The sequence below is a fragment of the Sminthopsis crassicaudata genome, chromosome 6, assembly GCF_048593235.1.
Source record: "Sminthopsis crassicaudata isolate SCR6 chromosome 6, ASM4859323v1, whole genome shotgun sequence".
Classification (NCBI taxonomy): Eukaryota; Metazoa; Chordata; class Mammalia; order Dasyuromorphia; family Dasyuridae; genus Sminthopsis; species Sminthopsis crassicaudata.
The window spans coordinates 210614242-210636802 of NC_133622.1; the positions used below are offsets into that span (position 1 = coordinate 210614242).

The following is a 22561-nucleotide window of genomic DNA, read 5'->3' on the forward strand; positions in this document are numbered from 1 at the left end:
ATGAGTCAAGACATCATCCTGTGATATCATTGGTCCTCTTAGAAAATGAAAGACAACTTTAGCGGGATGTTGTAGGTGAGAACTTATGCTTTAAGTTAAACTAAATGACCTCTCTGATACCTTCCAATTTTGAGTTTCAAGGATTTTAATCCCACTAAAATTCATTATACTCCATATGGCCCTTTCAGCAGCAGTTATTTAAATTATTGTCATTACAAAATTTGCTTCTTAATTAAAAAAAATTAATCCTTTACTCTTAACCAATGCTATTTTGATGGCATGAAGCAATTATGTCACCATTCAGCTGGGGGAATTATTTGAAACTGTAATGAAATCAGCAGCTTTGTCCCAGGGTTTTAAGCCAAATTTGGAAAGAATAAAACTTTAAAAAAAATTTTTTTTAAACCCCACTTTGCTAGCCAGCTCTTTTCAGTTAGTTCTGGGTGGTGGCTTGCTTAGGAAAAATACAATATGTGAAATTGAATAAGCACAGTGTATACGTGCTAGGTGAGTAGTGAAGAACAGCATTCGGATTCAGTTAAATGTCCCATTTTTCATTTTGCATGAGTGAAATAGATACACCTCTAAAATTGCTGGTTATGATTAGTACAGTGGACAGATTTGGCTGACCAAAGTTTACCCTGATCAAATACAGCATCTCGGTGTTTTGACATTCTTAGTTTGATTTTAATCAGTAGGTGTGAATGAAGTAAACTCATTTTACTTTTAACAGAGGAGTTTATTTTGGAGCCTAACACTTTTTAACATCTGTGAGTTGTAAACAAGTGGTCTATAAAGTGTGAAAAGAGTAAAGACATGCATTTTAGCACTAGTCATAGATTCTGAATTTTTTTTAAAGCTGAAAGTGATTTTAGAGGTCCTCCAAACAAGGAATTCTTCGTCTTGGTGTATTGTAAAGCCTTTCACCACCACCACCACCATCATCAAAGCAATAGAAAGAGTAGAACCAAAAGAACAATTTATTCAATAATCATATTGTAAATCTATATAACTTTGAAAGACTCAAGACCCCCTAATAACAAAATTATTTCTCCAATTGTTTCATCCTTACTTATCCAAATTCTTGTTGTTCATTCTCTCCTTCCTTCCCTCCCATCTCCCTCTCTCTCTCCCTCTCCTTCCCTCTCTCCTCCTCCCTCCCTCCCACTTTTCCTCCCTACCTTCCTCTCTTTCTCTGTCTCTCTGACTCTCCCTCCTTCTTTCCCTCCCTCTCTCCTTCTCTTTCTCCTTCTCTCACTCCCTCCCTCCTCTCTCTCTTTCTGTTTCTGTCTCTGTCTCTGCCTCCCTCTCTCCCTCCCTCTTTTCCCTCCCTCCCTCTCACAAAGAGGAGCTTACAAAATAATACTTATTGTTATTGATAAGCATTGCTAACATAAATTAATTAAATAGCTAAATAAATGTTAACTTAGTCCTAGGATTCTTGTAGGGAAACTTTGCATTCTTTTTTTTATTTATTTAATAGTTTTTATTTACCAGATCTACGCATGGGTAATTTTACAGCACTGACAATTGCCAAACCTTTTGTTCCAATTTTTCCCCTCCTCCCCCCACCCAGATGGCAGGTTGACCAATACATGTTAAATATGTCAAAGTATAAATTAAATACAATATATGTATACATGTCCATACAGTTAATTTGCTGTACAAAAAGAATCAGACTTTGAAATAGTGTACAATTAGCCTGTGAAGGAAATAAAAAATGCAGGTGGACATAAATAGAGGGATTGGGAATTCTATGTAGTGGTTCATAGTCATCTCCCAGAGTTCTTTTACTGAGTGTAGCTGGTTCAGTTCATTACTGCTCTATTGGAATTGATTTGCGTTGTCTCATTGTTGAAAATGGCCACGTCCATCAGAATTGATCATCATAGATTATTGTTGTTGAAGTGTATAATGATCTCCTGGTCCTGCTCATTTCTCTCAGCATCAGTTCATGTAAGTCTCTCCAGACTTTTCTGAAATCATCCTGTTGGTCATTTCTTAGAGAACAATAATATTCCATAATATTCATATACCACAATTTATTCAGCCATTCTCCAATTGATGGGCATCCACTCAGTTTCCAGTTTCTGGCCACTACAAAGAGGGCTGCCACAAACATTTTTGCCCATGTGGGTCCCTGTCCCTTCTTTAAGATATCTTTGGGATATAAGCCCAGTAGTAACACTGCCGTGTCAAAGAGTATGCACAGTTTGATAACTTTTTGAGCCTAGTTCCAAATCATTCTCCAGAATGACTGGATGACAATTCCACCAACAATGTATCAGTGTCCCTGTTTTCCCACATCCCCTCCACATTCTGCATTATCTTTCCCTGTCATTCTAGCCAATCTGACAGGAGTGTACTGGTATCTCAGAGTTGTCTTAATTTGCATTTCTCTGATTAATAATGACTTGGAGCATCTTTTCATATGGCTAGAAATAGAAACTTTGCATTCTAATCATATTTGGGAAATATTTATCTACAGATATTGATGTCAGTGTATAAGACATGTTTCTATAATACTTTAAGATTTATAACATGGTTTTTCCCCCTTTAATCACACAGGAAGATGTCATCCATATTTCTTTATCCCCATTTTATAGATATAGAAACTGAGACTCAAAGGAATGAAGTGATTTGCCTATTATCTCCTAACTCATAAATGGCAGTAGCAGTGTTCTAAACCTGACTCCAAGTCTAGCATGCTTTCTAACAGGGTCTTTTGCTTCTCTATATATCACATTGTTATCTGGAACCAGCAGAGATGCTCCTTTAAAAGCTGAAGGAAGAAAGGCCTCTCCCAGAGAAGCTATTGAAAGGTGTCAGATCTCCATTTTCTTCTGTGTGGTTCCCTTTTTTATATCTATCTGTCCTGATTCTGATGTCTACTAGTACTTTGGCCTCCTTTTCTGTCTATTCCTTTCATTTTTTAGGATTTGGTATATTATTTATCTACAGAGGCTTCAGACCCCTTTGTGGAACATTGCATTTTTTCTTCTGAATACTCCAGTAGGCTTTATGTTGTCCCATTTCTCCAACTTGGGAGCTGAACTCCTGGCTTCCCATTGAAGCTATAATAGTAATTTGTTTATCAAGGGCCAGAGAGTATAGGTGAAGTTTCTGCTGTTCTTTACAATCAGGGCTATCACTTCAAATCCCTTATTTCCTGGTTAAAAAGTTAACTTTATTAGTTATAATACCTACTGTGGGTCATTATATAGGTCATCAATTCCAGCTCTCACAGACTAGTTTTCTGTTTTTCTGTATACATAGACTAGTTATCATTTAGAGAATCACTGAGCAGATTGTGGTGCATAAATGTAATGAAATGCTATTTTACCATAAGAACTATGAATATGAAAAATTGATAAAAATATAGAAAGCTTTCTATGAATCAATGTAGACTAAAATAAGTGGAACCAGTAAAACAATAAATGGTTTAGTACTCAAATGGACCTGTGATCTTTTTGATCAATTTGAGCATTCTTTCCAGTGATACAGATTGCATGTTAACCCTGCTTGCTCATCCTGTGCAAACCCTGTCCCTCTCCTCTTCTACAGTGACTTAGGGATTCACCTAATATTCCAGAGACTTTTTTCACTTTTTTTGCTGAGGCAATTAGGGTTAAGTGACTTGCCCAGGGTCACATACCAGGAAGTGTTAAGTATCTGAGGTCACATTTGAACTCAGATCCTCCTGACTTCAGGGCTGCACCTTCTAGCTGCCACACTTTTTTCACTTTCTAATGAGAAAGCTATCAGTGAAACACTCTGGTTGTCCATCTGTCAGCCTTTACTCTCTCCCTATCACCAGCATTATTTCCTTCCTTAATTCCTCAATAATGTCTTTTACTCACACCTGCTCATACTCACCATGTGTCTCTTCATTTACCTCTGTGGATATTTATCTTCAATATTTTAGAGACATTTGTATTCTAGATCTTATTGCTATACAGAAACATTGATATATTGTTAGTATTTTTTAAGGTATATTTGCTTCCATAATAAACTTGGAATCATTGAAGGATTTTTCAAAAGTTCTTTAGTATTTTATTTTTTCCCCAATTACATGTAAAAACTATTTTCAACATCCACTTTTAAAATTTTGAGTTCCAAACTCTCTCCCTTCTTCATTGAGAAGGCAAGCAATTTGATATAGACCATACCTGTGTAGTCATGCAAAACATATTTCCATATTAGTCATGTTGTAAAAGAAAATATAGTCCAAAATTTTTTTTAAAAAAGAGAAAAATAGGGAAAGCTAAAAAAAAGTATGCTTCTGTCTGTAGTCAGACTCCATCAGTTCTTTGTCTGGGCCTGGGTAGCATTCTTCATCATAAGGCCTTCAAATTATCTTGGATCATTGTATTGTTTAGTGTAGCCAAGTCATTCACAGGGAATCATCTTACAACATTACTATTAATGCGGACCAGTTGAATCAGTCATTGTAGGATCTTTGCAAGCTCCTAAAGACAATGCAACCTACTCTCCTCTTCCTCCTGTCTAATGAAGGGGCTCCCCTATCATCTGTCTGTCTAGGCCGTCTGCTTCAGATGTGCACACTGATGGACAAGTCATAGAGATCACCGATCCAAATGCATGTTGTAATATGGGCAACAGGCATCCTTATTCCCTTTGGTCTTTCTGTGTAGTTGAACAGGCCAAACTTCTTTTGAGAGATCGCAGATGACTTCCAGGAGGCCCTGCAGTATGCTATGTCTTGATGCAATCAGCACAATGTCATCCACAAACAGGAGCATCTGGAAGACCTCACCATCCACAGGGAATTCCTCTTCTCCTTGGATTCTGCACTAGAGCGCCTCTCACAATAGCAAATGCTTTTGGCAGCATACGTTTCCCTATTTTATGACTTGTCTAATGTTTATGAGCAGAAGGTCATTGAACAAGGTTATTTCTGTTATATCTTTTGAGGAATCATGAGTGATTTTGATATATGGGTGGATAATACCTTGTTGTACAGGAGCCAATAAAATGGCATTTTCTTACCAAATTAAATGCTTTTTCATAATAAATGGACAATGGTATTCTATATTCTCTTCATCTTTCAATCAATTGTGAAATAGTACATTTGGTCCATTGTCAAATATCTTTTGTCAAGATTTGTTTGTTCTCTACTAATATTCTCTTTGAGGGCAACCTCAGTTTTTTGCACTTTAGTGACTTTCATAACTGAAAGAGTGTATATACAGATCAATAACTATTGTGATTCTCTGTCACTCTTTTTCTATATCAATTAGGGATGAGTTTTCCCTCATATCTTTGGTACCCTCCCCTCCTTTAGTCCCTCAAAACTGTCACAAGTGAATAGCCTCCAACCTGGTTCTCCTCCATATGTACTTGGTTTGTAATGGTTCTTTAAGTATTTCCAGGACTAATGTCAAGGTCCAAGTATGGGGATTCCACTGACTTTAATGAGAAAAATGTTTGGCAAGATGATTTTTGCAAATAGTTTCCATTTTTCTTGTATGACCCTTCTTCCATTTTCACTGTTAAACAAAATGACTGAAAAAAAAAAGGAAAATTGATTTTTAAAAGAAAAAAAACTAAATATGTGTAATTATAATGATCAAATTTGGAATACAGAAGACATATACATATGTGTGTATGTATCTGTGTGTCTATGTGTGTGCATACACACACATACACACCTATTTTCTTTGCAGAGGTGAGAGAATATGGGTATTAAATATACTGTCAGACTTGGTTGATTTGTTGGCTGTTTTTCTTGGAATACCTTTTTAACCCTTTTTATTTTTATTCTTTGTTGCTAGAATTACTTTATTGAATAAGAGAATGGGGAGTAATAGGCTATTAAAAATAAGATACCAATAAAAATTCTAAAATAAATGGCAAGGAGGGGCATCTAGGTGGCGCAGTGGATACAGCATCAACTCTGAAGTCAGGAGGACCCGAGTTCAAATGTGATCTTGGACACTTACCACTTTATACCTGTGTGACTCTGGGCAAGTCATTTAACCCCAATTGCCTCTCCTCCCCCCCCAAAAATGGCAAGGACTTGTTTAGGTTTGAATTAAATCTCTCGTTGGTTTTAAAAGGGAGGCTAGAATCATGGAATGTTAGAGTTTGAAAGTATCTTAGAAATAAACTAGTCCAGGAAACTGATGGATGCCCATAAGTTTGGGAATGACTGCATAACTTATGGCCTATGAATGTAACGTAATATTATTGTTCTATAAGAAATGATCAGCAGGTTTATTTCAGAGAGGCCTGGAGAGACTTACATGAACTGATGCTGAGTGAAGTGAGTAGAACCAAGAGAACCTGTACAACAAGATTATGTTGTGATCTTTTCAACAATGAGATGATCTAGGGCAATCCCAACAGACTTGTGATGAAGAGAGCCAGCTGCACCCAGAGAGACGACTAAGGGGACTGAGTGTGGATCACCACATAGTATTTTCACCTTTTGTTGTTGTTTGCTTGATTGTGTTTTTTCCCTTATTTTTTCCCCTTTTGATCTGGTTTTTCTTGTGCAGCATGATACATGTGAAATATGTTTAGAAGAATTGCACATGTTTACCCTGTTTTAGACTACTTGCTGTCTAGGGAGAGAAAAGTGGAGGGAGAGAGAAAAATTTGGAATATAAGGGTTTTCAAGGGTGAATGTTAAAAACTAACTTTACATGTATTTTGAAAAATAAAAAGTTATTATTACTATTTTTAAAAATCCACGTACTCTTGGTGCTGAAAAAAAAGAAATAAACAAATCCAAAATTTCATTTTCTAGAAGAAAGAGGTTATATACAATTCTGAGAAGGACCAAACATGATGGTGAGTTGACTCACCCAAGATCACGTATTTAATGACAGAGTACAGACTACACCCCAGGTCTTCTGCATACATGGGCCAATGTTTTCTCCACTATACTGTGTCCATTTGCTTCATTATTCCTTATATACCAATGTACAGATGAGGTCCGACTGGCCCTTGTTCATAGCTATTCATGTGAAGATCCTTTTGAATCTTACAGTAAATGCAACAAAAACAATCAGGGTTTCAAGTGTCTATCTTTCCAGCTAAGACAATGAGGGTAATGTGTGTGGAGTGTGCTGTCTCCATTGAGATTACTGGGGCTTGACTAAGCACAAGGGCAACCTTGTTTGCTCTTCTAGATGGGAACAAAGGGGAATTTGATAAAACTCGAAAGTCTTCCTGGGGGGGCTTTTGCTTGGGTGGACTTTCTAACAGACACAATTTGAAAGCTCTTTCTAAACCTCCACTGCTGATGGATGTATAAGGAGACAGTAAGTGAAAACATGGACAAACTAAAGAGGATTTGTTTAGAAGACTAGGGCTTAAACCAAATTTCTAAAACAGGTGTCCAGATTAAATCAGGCCTCTCTTCCCTTGTTGAAGGTTCTTAACTGAGGGCCAAGGGGTCTGTGGATAGATTTCAGAGGGCTTTTGAAGTTGGGTGAGAAAATTACATCTTCGTTTCCATTAACCTCTAACTGAAACTGGGCATTTATTTCAATTGTGATTTTTTTTTTTAATTTTCTGAGAAAGAGTTAATAGGCTTTGCCAGGCTGCCAGATGGTTCTGTGACACATACATAAAATATGTCAAGAACTCTGGTTTGAAAAATAAGCCCCCATATTTAATGTACTTTAAGAACATCCTATATATTAAAAAAAAATCTTGTTTGACAAAACAGTTGGTTATATAATGGAAAGATTGCTTGGCTTGAAAGGAAAGATCTGGATTCAAATCCTCTCTCTGAAATTTACTACCTATGTGATTTAGAGCAAATTATTCACTTAATCTTTTTTTTTCTGTCTGAATTTTCTTATTTGTAAAATGAGATTATTTATATATATAATGCCTCTAATCAGTGTTCTTATGAGTCAAGTGAGATAATGCGTATAAAGTACTTTAAACTTTAAAACTTTAAACTTTAAAGTCATATGTAAACATGAGTTATCTGCCTTAACAAAAGATGGCTTTGCTTTACCAAAGCTGAACTCAATGAAGAGTTCCTCATGTATTTAAGAGCTATCATTTACAAAATGGAGTTTGAGCATACAGTTTAACAGGAAAATATTTGTTGCAAAAAAACAAGACACTTGTATTCATCTGAGATAGATAGTTGCAAGCCCTGGAAAACTAAGTGGATACTCCAAAGAAACTGTCACTATTTACTCTTTTACTTGGGAGGAAGAATGCTACTTTCCTAGTGAGAAGAAAGCAATCAGTAGAGAATTCCATAAACCTAAATAGAGATAATATCTAGGGGGCAGCTAGGTGGTGCAGTAGATAGAGCACCAGCCCTGAATTCAGGAGGACCCGAGTTCAAATCTGGTCTCAGACACTTAACACTTCCTAGCTGTGTGACCCTGGGCAAGTCACTTAACCCCAAGTGACAGAGAGAAAGACAGAGAGAGACAGAGAATATCACAAGGGCATAATTAGATCATATATAGTGGTCAGTTCAGCAGCATGGGTTCTATGTGGGTCACCAGGAATGCCTTCTGAACTGGCTGTTTTGACAACTTATGATCTTTGATAATAACATCATAGATTCAGAGCTAAAAGGCATCTAGGAAGCCATCTAATTGAACTAACATTTTACAGATAAGAAACTGAAAACCAGAGAAGTTATTGTCTAAAGTCCAATGTCTAGTATCATTTGAGATTTGTACAGGGGTCTTGTAGTCTAGTATCAGTTTGGGATTTGAACAGGTCAGTGGACTGCATCAGCCCTGGAGTCAGGAGAATCTGAGTTCAAATTTGATTTCAGATGCTTACTAGCTATGTGACCTTGAGCAAGTCACTTAACCCTATATGCCTCAGTTTCCTCCTCTGTAAAATGAACTGGAAAAGGAAATGGCAAACCACTCCAGTATCTTTGCCAAGAAAACCCCATGTGGGAGCCACAAAGAGTCAGGCACAACTCTTTGACTAAACCACTCCATGCATTTTGTTTGTTTTTTTAATCAGAGAGATTAATAGCAAACTTACATTTTCTAAAATTAGTCTAAGAACAGACCCAATACTACTGACTTCCCTTGCTATTAAACTAGATATGTCTTTTCCTTTTTAAATAGCCTTTTCAAGAAGTTCTGTTTTTCTCTTCAGTGATTGGATTAATTTCCGTTGTTTCCAGGTAGCAAGACTGGAAAGACTATTCAATGAAACAAGAGTGTAGCATCCCCCTCTCCTTTCCTGCCCCCCATTTCCAGGTCTTTTCACTTCTTCTTCAAGATCAGAATTCTGGCACAATTCCATGGTGAGACAAGAGTGTTTTGTGGTTTTTTCCCTCACACCTCATTATGATCACACTTATTTGCCTCAATTCTGATACTGCAGAATGAGATAGTGGAAAGTCAGAGTAAGAAGATCTGGATTTGAATCCCAGTTGCATCATTTATTACCTGGGTGCCTCGAATAAGTAACGAAACCATCTCAACAGTAAAATAAAAAGGAGAACTAAATGAGATCGCTTCCAGCTCTAAATCTGTGATCTAAAAATCTATGACTTTTATTTTGTGTTAATAAAGCTTCTTAGAGACTCCATTTAAAGATGTAAAAACTTTTCTTATCAGGATGTAACTGCTTATGTGGTCATGGTGATGGCCCAGTGACAATTTTAGTAGCACAGCTAAAGTATCAATATGCTCTTCTATTTCTTTAAATTATTTATTTTGTACTTACTACGTATAAGGAGCTATGTAGCCCCTGACTTCAAAGAGCTTATAACTACGGTGTTTAAAAAGTTCAAGAGACATGGTTTCTGATTAATGAGTCATTTTATTAATATTGCTCACATTTTATTAATCAAAGAAGTCAGTAGCACTTTCAAATACTGGTAGCCTGTGCAGCTGAGTGACAGGGAGTTGAGGGAAATAAAACATAAAAAGACTGAAAAGATAGAAAGTGGCCATATTGTGCAGTGCTTTAAAGTTGAACAGGATTTGCTATAGGATCCTAGGTATAAGAGGGAGCCTCTCGAGCTGAGTTAGGCCATGGCATTGTAAGCCTACCCTACAGGGAAATGACTGATGGCAGAGTAGAGAGTATATAGAGAGGGGAGATACCTGAAAATTACACCAAAAACACATACCAAAAAAAAAAGATAATAATGATTAGAGAACTACTGTTGTAATAATCCAGGAGGGAGGTTCAATTGCCTAAATTCAACTGGGTGGTTGTGTCAATGAAGAGAGAAGGGCATTTTTTACCACAAATGTGATGATTAAGAGGAAAAGTGACAAGATTTAACAATAGTTTACACTTTGACTAAATTAAAAGAATGGGAGTGAGAAATCAAGATGGCACCAAAGTTGCTAGTGGAGATGAACAAGAAGATGATTGTGTCCTCAATAGTAATAGTAAGCTATCTGGACAAAGACAGACTTGCCTGGAAGGACAAGCAAGTACATCCATTTGGCTTTTGGTATGATCACAAGGGACATTGGAGGTATTGCTTTTTTGAAAAATGAATTTAATGTTAACTCTGAATGAATGAAAAAACATTTATTAAGCACTCACTATATGCAAATAATTGTGCCAAGAATTGAAGATACAAAAAAAGAAAGCAAGACAGAGCCTGCTCCCAAAGTGTTTCACTCTGAAATCTCTAAATTTTCTCTGAATCTTCTCTAAAGCTTATAATATTTTGAAACCATTTTAAAATACGCCAATACTCATTGTATTGATACAACTGATTGCAGGACTGGGTCCATGTAAATGAAATGAGCAGATCTAAAGATTTCCTGTGTACAGATGAAGGACAAAAGCAGAGGACTTGTATGGGTTCTCATGGGAGAGAGTGGGAAAGTTCAGTGGGATACTGAGGCGCTGCTGGGTTCTGTGATCATATTTTAGTCATCTCATTTCATGTAGTTTGCAATGAAGATAGTAAGCATCCTTGGTAACAGAACAACACAGGTATGCTTTAACTATATTTAATGTAAAAAAAAACCACATAGTACATGTGACCAAAGCATGTTTTGTGTTGCACCATAGTATACATTCTCACAAAGCTCTCAACTTCTTCACTTCTATCAAAAGACTTGGGCCGCTACCACATCTAAAGAATCTCATAGTCAATGACATTTATAGACTTTATGTTGTTCTCCTTTGCTGTCAATGGGACTTGGAAGAAATGGAATTAGTTACCTCTCCTCTCCTCCAGAAATCCATTAAGAAAAGATAAACAGCAAACAAAGAAATTAGTTCACTATGTACATTTCCTGAGCTTTGAACATAACTAAAGGATCCATTTTTTTTTTTTTTTTTTTTTTTTGTAGTAAATGGCCTCTCGGATATAGTAAAATCTTTTAGCTCTTTCCTCTTTTATTTAGGGAATTCTGTTCTGGAGTTACCTTTCCTTGGCCCAAGAAGAAATGGTGGTAGCTATCCCGTGCCAGAACTCCTCAGCTAAGACCATTGTGTTAAGGATTTCCAGGATTGTAGAGTGGTTTTCTTTGCCAAGGAATTGTTAGCTGGGTACGATGACCTCCTAAAAGGACAGTATTTGGCACACTGTGCAGTGTTTACAATAACTCTGTGAAATTTCAGACACCCTTGGAGAACAAGAGAAAGGTTTTGGACAGTTGATTTGGGGCTTTTTTAACAGCCATATATGGTACTAGATAGAGGAAGAGTGATATTCATATAAAAATGTCTGTTCCTCAAATCTACCACTTAGAGTGTATTTTTTTAGAAAGCTATTCAGGAGAAAAAGGAGATAAGTTGTAAATGATATAGCCCCAAGAAACAAAAGAATAAAAATAGGCGATTGGAAAAGAAATAACTTTATGGAATCTTTCTTCAAACATTAGAAGTCAAATGATATTTTTTTCCTTATAGAAACTAAGTGGAAAGATTTTTAAAGTATGCAGTTTAATGTTAGGTTTTTGGTGGAGTTTTAAGTATTTACTTTCCATTAAAAAATATTAGTATAAGGTCTGACTGGGGCTTTGAAATATAGATCAATTTCCAGGCTCTTGCATTTGGTTGAAACTTACCAGTTCCTGCATTATTAATAGGAACCCTGTTGCTAACTTTGGAAAACTATTTGGAAAATATATAAAGGAAACTATTTGGCAAACATTATTTCCTTGTTTTCTATTATAGTGATAGCCACCAGCTGAGAATCAAGTGATCTCATTACCTAGCCATGATTTCACCTAATTTAAATGAGATTTTCCCTCCTATTGCTTGTCTCAATAGAAACCCTTGCATTTATCTCATACGGCTTTGCATTTTGAATTTGCTTATCTGTATATAGTTGTTGTTTTTTTAATCTCTAGGCAGACTGTGATTTTCCTAGGCCCAATGCCTAACATAAGACCTGGTAGTTTAAAAAAAAAAAAAAAAAAGTGTGTGTATGTGTGTAATTGAATTGTATTCCAAGCAATCCATCTAGTTAAAGAAATTACTTTGTCATTAAAAAAAAATTAGTTCTGCATGTCAAGAGCCTCTTCTTAAGTATTTCTTCTGAAATTGAAGAGCCAGAGAGAGAAAAACTTGAAAATCTTGTAAGGATTATAAAAAAGAGAGAATCAGAGCAATGCACTTTTCAATCCAAACTCCTGTCTATTCCACGGGCACGCTACAATAGGATGCCTGAGCACTTATCTGGGAAACATAGTCGGTTTACTATTATAGGAAATTGCCCACCAAGAACTTAAATTGTAAAACAAACACAGGCAACTCTGCCAACTTTCTTAGTTGCCATGACCTTTTCTCAGCTTTCAAGAAAGCAACCAAAAATGATTACAAGGTTGGGAAATGGCTGAGAGTAAAGGCTGGATAACTGGTGGTTCCTAATTACAGTCGTCAGGCATGTTAAGAAATAGCGTATGAGTGACACGGAGCAGCTGTTCTATTTTCACAAGGACAGAGCAAGAAATAATGAGACTGCTTTTGTAACAGGGAGACATCAGGACTGATTTAAGGAAGCGTTTCCTGTGTCATCCACAGAACTTTCAGAAAGGACTTTCATCCAGCCCAAGGTTCTTTTTTGTATCATGCAACCCTTTGCAACAGTGTAGTTTATGGACCATTTCTTGGATTAATGTCTTTAAATATATAAAATAAAATATATAGGACTATGAAGGAAACCAATTATACTGAAATACAGTTATCAACACACATACAAAAAAATCTCAAATTCACAGACCCTAGGTTAATAACCCCAGGATTCTACTCTAAGCCACTTCAGCTGACAAACAAAAGTTTGAAGGCCCAAGATTGTATAACTGTAGGACATTATAACAAATTACTCATGGGATGTGTGTTCCCTTTTTTAAAAATTTCTGACAGTCCCCCCTAAAAAAACAGGAGTTGGGTCTCTGACAAGCTTCCTTCAGATACTTTTGTTTGAATAGCTTTGTCTCTCTCTTTACACTGATAGCCTATTTTTCAGAGTAGTTCTATTTGTTTGTTTGTTTCAGTGGCTATAGTTTCATAATCTTGGTCTAGTCCATACAGTATAGAGTCTCAATAGTCCACCTCTAAAGTCTCCAAGGGCTGCTCCCACCATGTACACCAGAGGGCTAGCCACAGAGCAATAAAAATACTAGAATCAGGACACTTGGATTGTAGGCCGGTTTGGCCTCTTACCATCTCAGTAACATTTGATGGAATGAGAGAGAAACCATCTCTCAGTCTTAGTCCCATAGAATCATGTATACAGAGCAGAAATATGGGCCTTGGAGACCAACTAATTCAAAGATCATTGTTTTCCCCCACCTTTCTCACTGAGGCTGGAATTACAATAGCTTTTGGTCCTGTGGGTCAGTCCCACTGCTGATTCATCTGCTTCATTTCTTACCTGAATTGGTTCTTCCCTCATTAGGTAGTCTTTTGGACCTCAGTCACAAGAGGATGGCCCCAAACTAGTTACTGCCTCTTTTATAGCTTAAAACGACACATTACTTTGTGAATATCTATATTATTGGTGCCAGATTTATCATAAACTCTACGTTGCCTTTAATACTATACACTAGCTGAGAACTTCTGAACACAAGTGCTCCTTCAGATTCTGCCCTACCCTGGTGGCAGGTTGATAGGAATACACCATCACAAAGACCCTAAGACTATTTTATAGAGGAGGAAATAGTGGCCTAGAGAGAAGGACCTGATCAAAAAGACTTCAGTAAAGTAACTTATACTGCTTATCTCTACCTTCCAATAAATTATCCCTTCATCTCTCTATCTGCCTTTCTCATGTCTTTTTTTTTCGTTCTTGTATCTTTTTTCTGTAAAATTGGGGGAGGGAAAGGAGAAATAAGTCACGTTTATGATAAATTTTTAAAAATGAGTACAGTGTAAGGCCTCTAAATAAACTGACATGTAGAATTGTATGGATCACCTATAGGAAACTTTTCAAGCTGGAATGAAAAAAAGTTACACAGGATGGGCGGGCACCTGTCAGTGGAGGGAAATTCCAGAATTGATGAGATCCTGGTTCCACTTGAGTAGTGTTGTATATTATAGTAAGATGTTTGTCTTATCCCAACTTTTTATCTCTCCCAGCACTTAGCATGGCACTTTGTACACAGTAGTTGCTTAATAGATTTTTGTTGAATCTGTTGAAGATGTGCTGTCAAGCCATGAACTTTAGGGAAAACCAGCTTCTTTCTTACAACTGTGAAATAAAAAAGTTCCTGTGTTTCCAGTGTCTTGGAATTAAAAAATGAATGTTAACGGGATTGACCCGGGTAACAGGAAGGCATCATAAAAACAATCTGCCATCTATGTTGCTGTAGTCCATGCCCTTTAAAAAAAAACAACAAAAAAAAACTGGTTTCAATTATTCTAACAAATTTGCATGCCTGAGATTGACAGCTTGACAAATTATAGGAAATTGCAAACATTTTCTCCAGTCCCAATTATCAAGCCCATTCCCTAAAGAGTTCAGTGGGAGAGTTAAGCCTGAAGCCTCCATGGATGGGGATGAGAGGGGGGGGTTCCCCTTCCTCTAGGATTGGCTTATTGTAATAGGAATGTTCATTGGGAGCACAGATCAGCCAGTACACGATACTTTATCCAGTGATGCCTTTTGGCATTTTGACCAGACCACCAACGTATGCCTAACTGAAATGCTGGGAACAAAATAAACTTGGGACCGGCGTTTGCCTTTAGAAAGGGAGGGGTGGGGGGCAAGGGAGAAGACATGCTTATTTATCCAACTTAGACAGTATTTTCATTTAAAATGTATTTTGGTTGTTATAAGTGAAGGTTAAGGCAGGTTTCTGAACAAACCAAACCTCATTCCTCTCTGGAGGATCAGCCCCTAGCTTTAAAAGAACCTGGGAGGAGGAGAAATCCTTTGCCTCGAGGTAACCTATCTCTGGCCTTGGTTGAATGAAACTTTCTCCTCCACTCTAGTGGTTTGTGGACTGGGGTAACACTCATTAGAAAGCACAAGATTTTGGTTGTTGTTTTGTTTTGGGGGGAGGGAGTACTTATTCAAGCAGATCCAATCATTTTGACATACAAATGATACACGTGAGAAATTTTTAAAACTATCAGGAAAACAAATTAGTAAATCAGACTCTACAAGTTGAAGATTGGGGTTAATTCACTCTTAAACTCCAATTGGCCCTTTGTAACTTAGTTTTAATTTAATAAGAGCTTGCATTTATACAGTGCTTTGAGATTTGAAAAATGATTCATATAAATATATTTTTTGATTCTCCTAATAATCCCATGAGGTAGGAATTATTGTTACCCCGGCTTTATCAGAGTTATAAATTGAGACCAGGAGTTTAAATGATTCACTCAGTCTCATAGGCATTAAGTGTCAGAGATAAGATTTGAATTCAAGGCTTTCTGACCAGAGGTCCCATATATTATCCACTGCACCTGTAAAAGAGATCATATATACTTAAAAAAATGTTTCTCCATCATTTGCAATAAGTTCTTTCATTTTCTTCCTCCAACCCCTTATAGCTTAAGTATTTATCTTATATAACAGAGAAATTTATATATTATCTATTCTCAATAGAGAAAATTATATTTTCATAAATTTGTGGATCCTCATAGATATCAATGAAAGCAGTTCTATTGATTTTAAAGTAAGCCCATTGGAGTTTTGCCTAATATGTTTCTGGCGCTTTGGGAGCTGTGTGTGAATTTCCTGGGGTTGAATATAACAGTTTTATCCATCAACTGTTAAATATTAAGGGAACTTTGGAGAGTCAACATATTTAGCGATAAGGAATGAATCTGTCAAACTTTGGATGGCCAATGACTGCATGGATTTCCCAGGTAAAATGTACTTGAAAGAAAAGCACTGAACACAACCTTAGGTCTTTTGTTTAAGTATTTGGAAGATAGGCCTCAAAAAGTACCTTCTCTCATTTTACAGATGAGGAAATAAAGTCTCAAAGAGTTCATCCCAAGTTAGAAATAGGAAAAAAAAATATCCTCTTATAATATCCTACTTCATTAACATTGTAAAGGGCATCACAAATTGGACCACTTAGGATGGGTAATGCCAGGTTTCCAAAGAAAGGAATTGCCTTCAGACAGCATTTTTTAAAAGATCAGGGTGATTGTATGTGTGTTATTATCTCAAATAACAGTCAATTTAGTGAGCATCTGTTACAATTGACCTTGGGGGGAAAGCTCATGACATTGAGCTCTTTCTGATAAGTAGATAATTAGGAACGCCATGAGAGCTTTGTGTCTTTTATCAAAATCGAGGAATGAATACTGGGAAGGAAGATATGATCCTTAGATCAAAAAAGCTGACAACGTACCTCATAGGGCTTCAGAACTAGAAAACATCACCTCGCTCCATTCTCAAGATCTTTTTAGTTCTGGTGGCTTTATATATTGGCATGTGTCTCATGTCAAGGGAGCATAGACTTTGGGGCCTTAGAGTCTAAACAGGCAAGTTGACATTCTGCAACTCTGAGCTCTTATCCTGGTTTTCACAAACCAAGGGATATCCTAAAAACAGAACAGGAAATATTCTGTTGCTGTTTCTTCCCATGTAATTTTGAGGCTCTATAAATCAATGACTAGTTCTCTAGAGTAGATCTGGAAATGATTGTTAGTACTAAGTAAATGCTCTTTGAATACGTAAAATGTCACATGAGAAAAAATACTCAAGGAGAGAAATTTTAATCCATGAAGGTAGATGGCTTATCTCTTAAAGAAAACAATAATAGATGATGGGACATCATCCATATTTTACTTATGTCTTCCTACACCTTATAAGTTCCTTCTAAAGCCAATAACCATTTACTAGACAAGTACAGTGTACTGGGCAGTGTGTTTAGTGCTGAAGATATGTAGGTTAAGGAGCTTACCTTCTGACAGAAGAAAGAGAATGTAAACAAATAAGTCTGAAATATGTACACAAAATGAAGTGTAATCAATTTAGGAGGCCTGAGAGCTCTAGAAACTGTGGTCAGATGTCAGGATAGCCCTTGTGTAGAAGACACCACAGGAGCTGAGATCTGAAGGAACTTAAAAATCCTAACAGGCAGAGGGAGGAGGATTTTATTCCAAGTGGTGGTGTTCTTCATGACCTCATTTGGAGTTTTTTTGGCAAAGATACTAGAGGGTTTGACATTTTCTTTTCCAGTTCATTTTAGTCATGAAAAACTAAAGCAGACAGAGAACAGTGATTTGCCCAGGGTCATAGAGCTAGTAAGTGTCTGAAGCTAGATTTTAACTGAGGAAGTCTCCCTGACTCTATCCCTGGCATTCTATCCATTGTTTTCACAAAAGAGAAAAATGGAACATCTCCAATGGAAAAGAGCACGTAGGATGAATAGGGTCAGGGAGACTTATATACAATATATCAGTAAACATTTAAAAAAAAAAATATATATATATATACATATATATATGTGTATAATGTTTAGTGATATATTATAAATATTGGAGTCAGTCAATATATAACCATTGATTTAGCACCCATTAAGTGCCAGGCATTGTGATTTATTTTTAGGGCTAGATATTAAAAGACTTCAAATGCCAGGTAACTTTATATTTTACCCTCAAGGCAAATGGGAGCTGCAGAAGCTTCTAGAGCAAGAAAATGGTTTTAGATCTCTACTTTAGAAAAAGCCCTCTGGCAGGAAAGTAGACTGAAGAAAGGACAAATTTGAGATAGGGAAACTAATCAGGAAATTATTACATTTGTCCAGATAAGAGGAGATAAAGACTGGAATTAGTAGGATGACCATCTCTATTGGAAGTTTCAGCAGTGTAATTACAAGAGGAGAACAAAAAAAATGGCTAATTTGGAAATTATCTTAGTCTATGAATCTTCCTTTGAAGTGTTACAATACGTGGTTATGTTATATTCTATTCCAGTAGTAATATATGAAATTATAACAGCTCTGAATGAGTCCTACAGAACAAAGGGAGACGAGTCATTTTTTCAGACCTACCACCTTGCTGATCCAAAGAAAGGGGAGTGGCACTTCCAGTTGATCAGTGATGGACAGAAACAACTACACCCAGAGAAGGAACACTGGGAAGTGAATGTAAACTGTTAGCACTACTGTCTATCTACCCAGGTTACTTATACCTTCGGAATCCAATACTTAATGTGCAACAAGAAAATGGTATTTACACACATATATTGTATCTAGGTTATATTGTAACATATGTAAAATGTATGGGAATGCCTGTCATCGGGGGGGGAGGGAGTGGAGGAAGGGGGGGATAATTGGGAAAAATGAATACAAGGGATAATATTATTTAAAAAATTACTCATGCAAAAAAAAATAAAAAAAAAAAAGAAAGGGGAGTGGAAGTGGGAGTCAGAGTGATACCATTCTGATTTGAGTGATACCGAAATATAGCCTTGGTCAGTTCCCTTCATTTCTTGACACATAAATAGAACTTCCTAGTACAACTTGGAACACTTTGCCCACCTCTATAAATGACCATTTTGCCTGCCTTACTGTCTTTGGTGTCCAGTGTCTACCTATTCCTGAAGGATATCATATTAAAGTTTGAATAAACCATTTGCAGTTATCAATGTAGTCTCCTCAAATATCTAAGTTCATTAATGCAAAGCGAAGTGAGCAGGACCAAGAGCTCATTATACAGAGCAACAGCAATATTGTATAATAATCAGGTTCATCATTAGCTATTCTTAGCAATAAAAGATCCTAAGGACTTACAATGAAAAATAACATCTGCCTCCAGAGCAAGAACCAGTGGAATTTAAATGTCAAAACATTATTTTTCACTTTATTTTGTGTGTGTATGTGTGTGTGTTTTCCTTTTAGTCTCTTTCTTTCACAACATAATTAAAATGGAAATATGTTTTACATGATCATATGTTTATAACCTATACCAAATTGTTTACCATCTTAGGAAGGGGGAAACACAGAGAGAGAGGAAGAAAATTTGGAACTCAATTTTTTTTAAAAAAAATGAATGTTTAAAATTATCTTTACATATAATTGGAGAAATAATATTTTTTAATTTACACACATATAATTTATATATATATATGTGTGTGTGTGTGTGTGTGTGTGTGTGTGTGTGTGTGTGTGTATGTATGTGTATGTCCAGGAGTTCAATAACAGTTAACATGATCAAATGAACTATAAGAAAGTGCTAGGTGGGCAATTAATTAATCACTTGATCCATATTCAAAACAGACTCTCACTTGGTCATCTCATCTGGCTTCTATTAAGGGTGTGTGATGACATGCAGTCCAGAGATCACAATATCCTTGGGGAAGCCAGTTCCTTATTAGGCAAAGGGGTGTCTCAAGAGTCAGTTGTGGCCATTGATTTTATGAAGCCATAGTCCACATTCACTACCACATTCATCACACGGGAACTGTGTACCACAAATCCCAGCTGAGACATTTTTGGAGAGAGCTCTTGTCAGTGGCACTGAGGTAAGAGCAGGACTGATATGTTCAGTCAACAAGCATTTACTCCATAGCTATTATCTGCCTTGTTCTGAAGAGACACAAGACAAAAGTGAAACTTCTTTGCCCATAAAGAGCTTACCTTCCATCAGAAAAACAGTGGGCACATGCCTTCAAAACCAGATACAAGGTAGTTGAAGAGAGGACTAGAGGTGGGAGGTAGGGAAAAGGAGAAACTGTTAGAAGGAGCTTTTATATTTTCATGTAGAAAGTGTAGCATTTGAATTGAATTCTGAAGGAAACTAGAATTCTAAGAGATATTGAGGAAGGGATGCATTCTGTGAGAGATAGCCAGGGAAAAGTACAGAGATAAGAGATGGAGGGTCATGTATCAGGAAGAGGAAGAAGGCCAGTATGAATGGACCGCAGAATATATGGAGTACACTAATATGTAATAAAGCTGGAAAAGTAAACTGTTCATCTTAAGTCCTGGTCCCTGAGGGAGTGACTGTACCATGTGTGCTTCTGAAACTAATAGGTTATTCCTGCTGATACTGGTGATCTGAGTTTCTTTTTTGAATATCAGGTGTCCTGGGATTCAGCTATTTATAATTGTTTTTTAAAAAGCCTCATGGGAAACTTGCCGTGCCCCGTTAATTATTATTATTCAGAAATAAACATCAGACACTGGGGAAGCCTACTGCGTGGGTCAGATTTGGGTTTTTGGGTAACATCTTCTGTTTCCCAGGGGAATTATTTGTTTTCTTGGCTTTCCAAACTCACAGACCCCGTGGTCTGAATGCCCATGAGGCTGTCATCAGGGAGCATCTAGCCCCCTCCCCTCCAAATCCGAATCACCAGTAAGTCGGGAAGATGTTTTCAAACATTGGGAGGTCTGTTTTGGATCACACCCGAGCTCTCTGAAAATGAAGTGAAGCAGTTCTTATGTGGTTACAAGAGCTCCATGATTTACAGTGTTGGACTCACCAGACTGCTCTTGCCTCTGCAAAAGCCCAAGCCCTCAACAGCCGTTTATTTTTAAATTATAAAAAGCAGCTCTATGTACCGTGTACTTGGTTGCTAGAGGGCAGAGAAACATAGGTTTGAAAAAAGGAAAAAAAAGAGAGAGAGAGAAAAATGCCGTTAATCCCCAGCAGGCTCCTGGGTAGTAGAGCAGTTATGGATGACAAAAGTTAATTAGAAACATGAGCAGTTTAACTGAAAACATTTGTGACAATTGGGAGTGCAGCGTCTCCAAAAGGGTAAGTTCTCAAAGACAAACATTAATGGAGAAAGTGACTGCTGCTAGGTAAGTAATCTAATTGCAATCTTTTTCCCCCCTTAGGCTTTCTCAGTTCAGTTGCTGAACTGTCTAGATAAAACTAAAAAGATTAGACTTGGGGTTCGGGATGTGGGTATCTGTGTTAGAGAAGGGAAAGCAGAGAATTGGGGTTGAGTTGGGATGCCGGCAATAACTGCCACCAACCTTTCTTCCAGCTGGATTCACTTAGAAGATAGAGATGTATCATTTATGTTTGCCGCATAAAGACACTGTAATTTTATTTAAAAAAAAAAAAAAAAAACTGGTTAGCCTCAGTCTGTAATGGAAATCCACATTTGAAAACATACTAATACAAGTAAACTCCAGTTCTTATTTGAAAGCATTTTGTGGCTTTAATGATGAAAAAAAAAAAAAAAAAAAACTTTTGGGAGAGCAACGCTTGCTGAGAATCAAAGGGAAGTCTTTGCTTTGGGACAGAGCAGTGTTCTTCATGTTTCCCTGCCTGTGACAGAGTCCTGGGGACTTGTCCAGCTCTCATCTAGCTTGTTGTTGAAAGTAATCCAGTTGGATCCCAGTGTCTGTCTCAGTGTCAGTGGAATCAAATGTATGGATTTTGGGGTCTTAGCAAACTTCTCGTTGGGGATTTTCTTCGCTACTAAAATTAAACTAGGAATGCTTTCTCATCTCACTTTTTGAATTGACGGAGATAAAGAGGTTTTTTTTCTTCTTTTTACTAAAACTGGGATTTCATTTCTATAGTGAACACTGCAAGGAAACTCCCTTTGTCAATGCAGGTCAGCACTTATTCTTAGAGAGTTGGTATCTTTAAAGGGGAAGAGAAAATTGGAAAGCTTCGAGCTATTTGTATGACTTGATATTCAAAAATATTTTATGATGTGATTTTTTTAGATGCATATTTACCTACTTAATTATTCTTTTTTTTTTTTTTTTGTCTAGTTAGGAGTAAGGTAGGTCCAGACCCATGATTTTATCAGTGTAAAGAAAGTCTATTTTGGATGTTCCAATAATGTCACAGAACAACTTTTAGAGTTGTTTTGGAGTTTTAGAAAGATACTAAGAACCTTAGAGCTCTTAATTTAGAGCCTTGAAAAGTTGCCTGAGGCATTAAAAGGTTAAATGACATGTCTTTGGACATCCAGGTACAAATGGGCAAAAAGACATTGTCCAGAAATGGGACTGAGGCATTCTTGAACCTGATGTCAAGTTCAATTCCCTACCCATTACGCTAGATGACCTCTCAATTGTGCTTTATGGAACCTGATATCAAAAGCAGTGTACATTCTTTAAATATGAATCCAAAAGTAGTTCAGAATGTGATCTGGAATAAATTAGATGTAGAGGGGAAAGCAGTCTAGGATTTAAAATATAACTATAGATAATTCTTAAGATAAGTGATTTAGCTGACA

The 22561-nt window shown here is 36.8% G+C and overlaps 1 protein-coding gene across 2 annotated transcripts in view; it reads left to right on the top strand.

The window, feature by feature from the left end:
• NAV2 (neuron navigator 2) overlaps positions 1-22561 on the top strand; it is a 459603-nt gene that overhangs the window by 217115 nt on the left and 219927 nt on the right. The gene's annotated exons all lie outside the window — the stretch shown is intronic.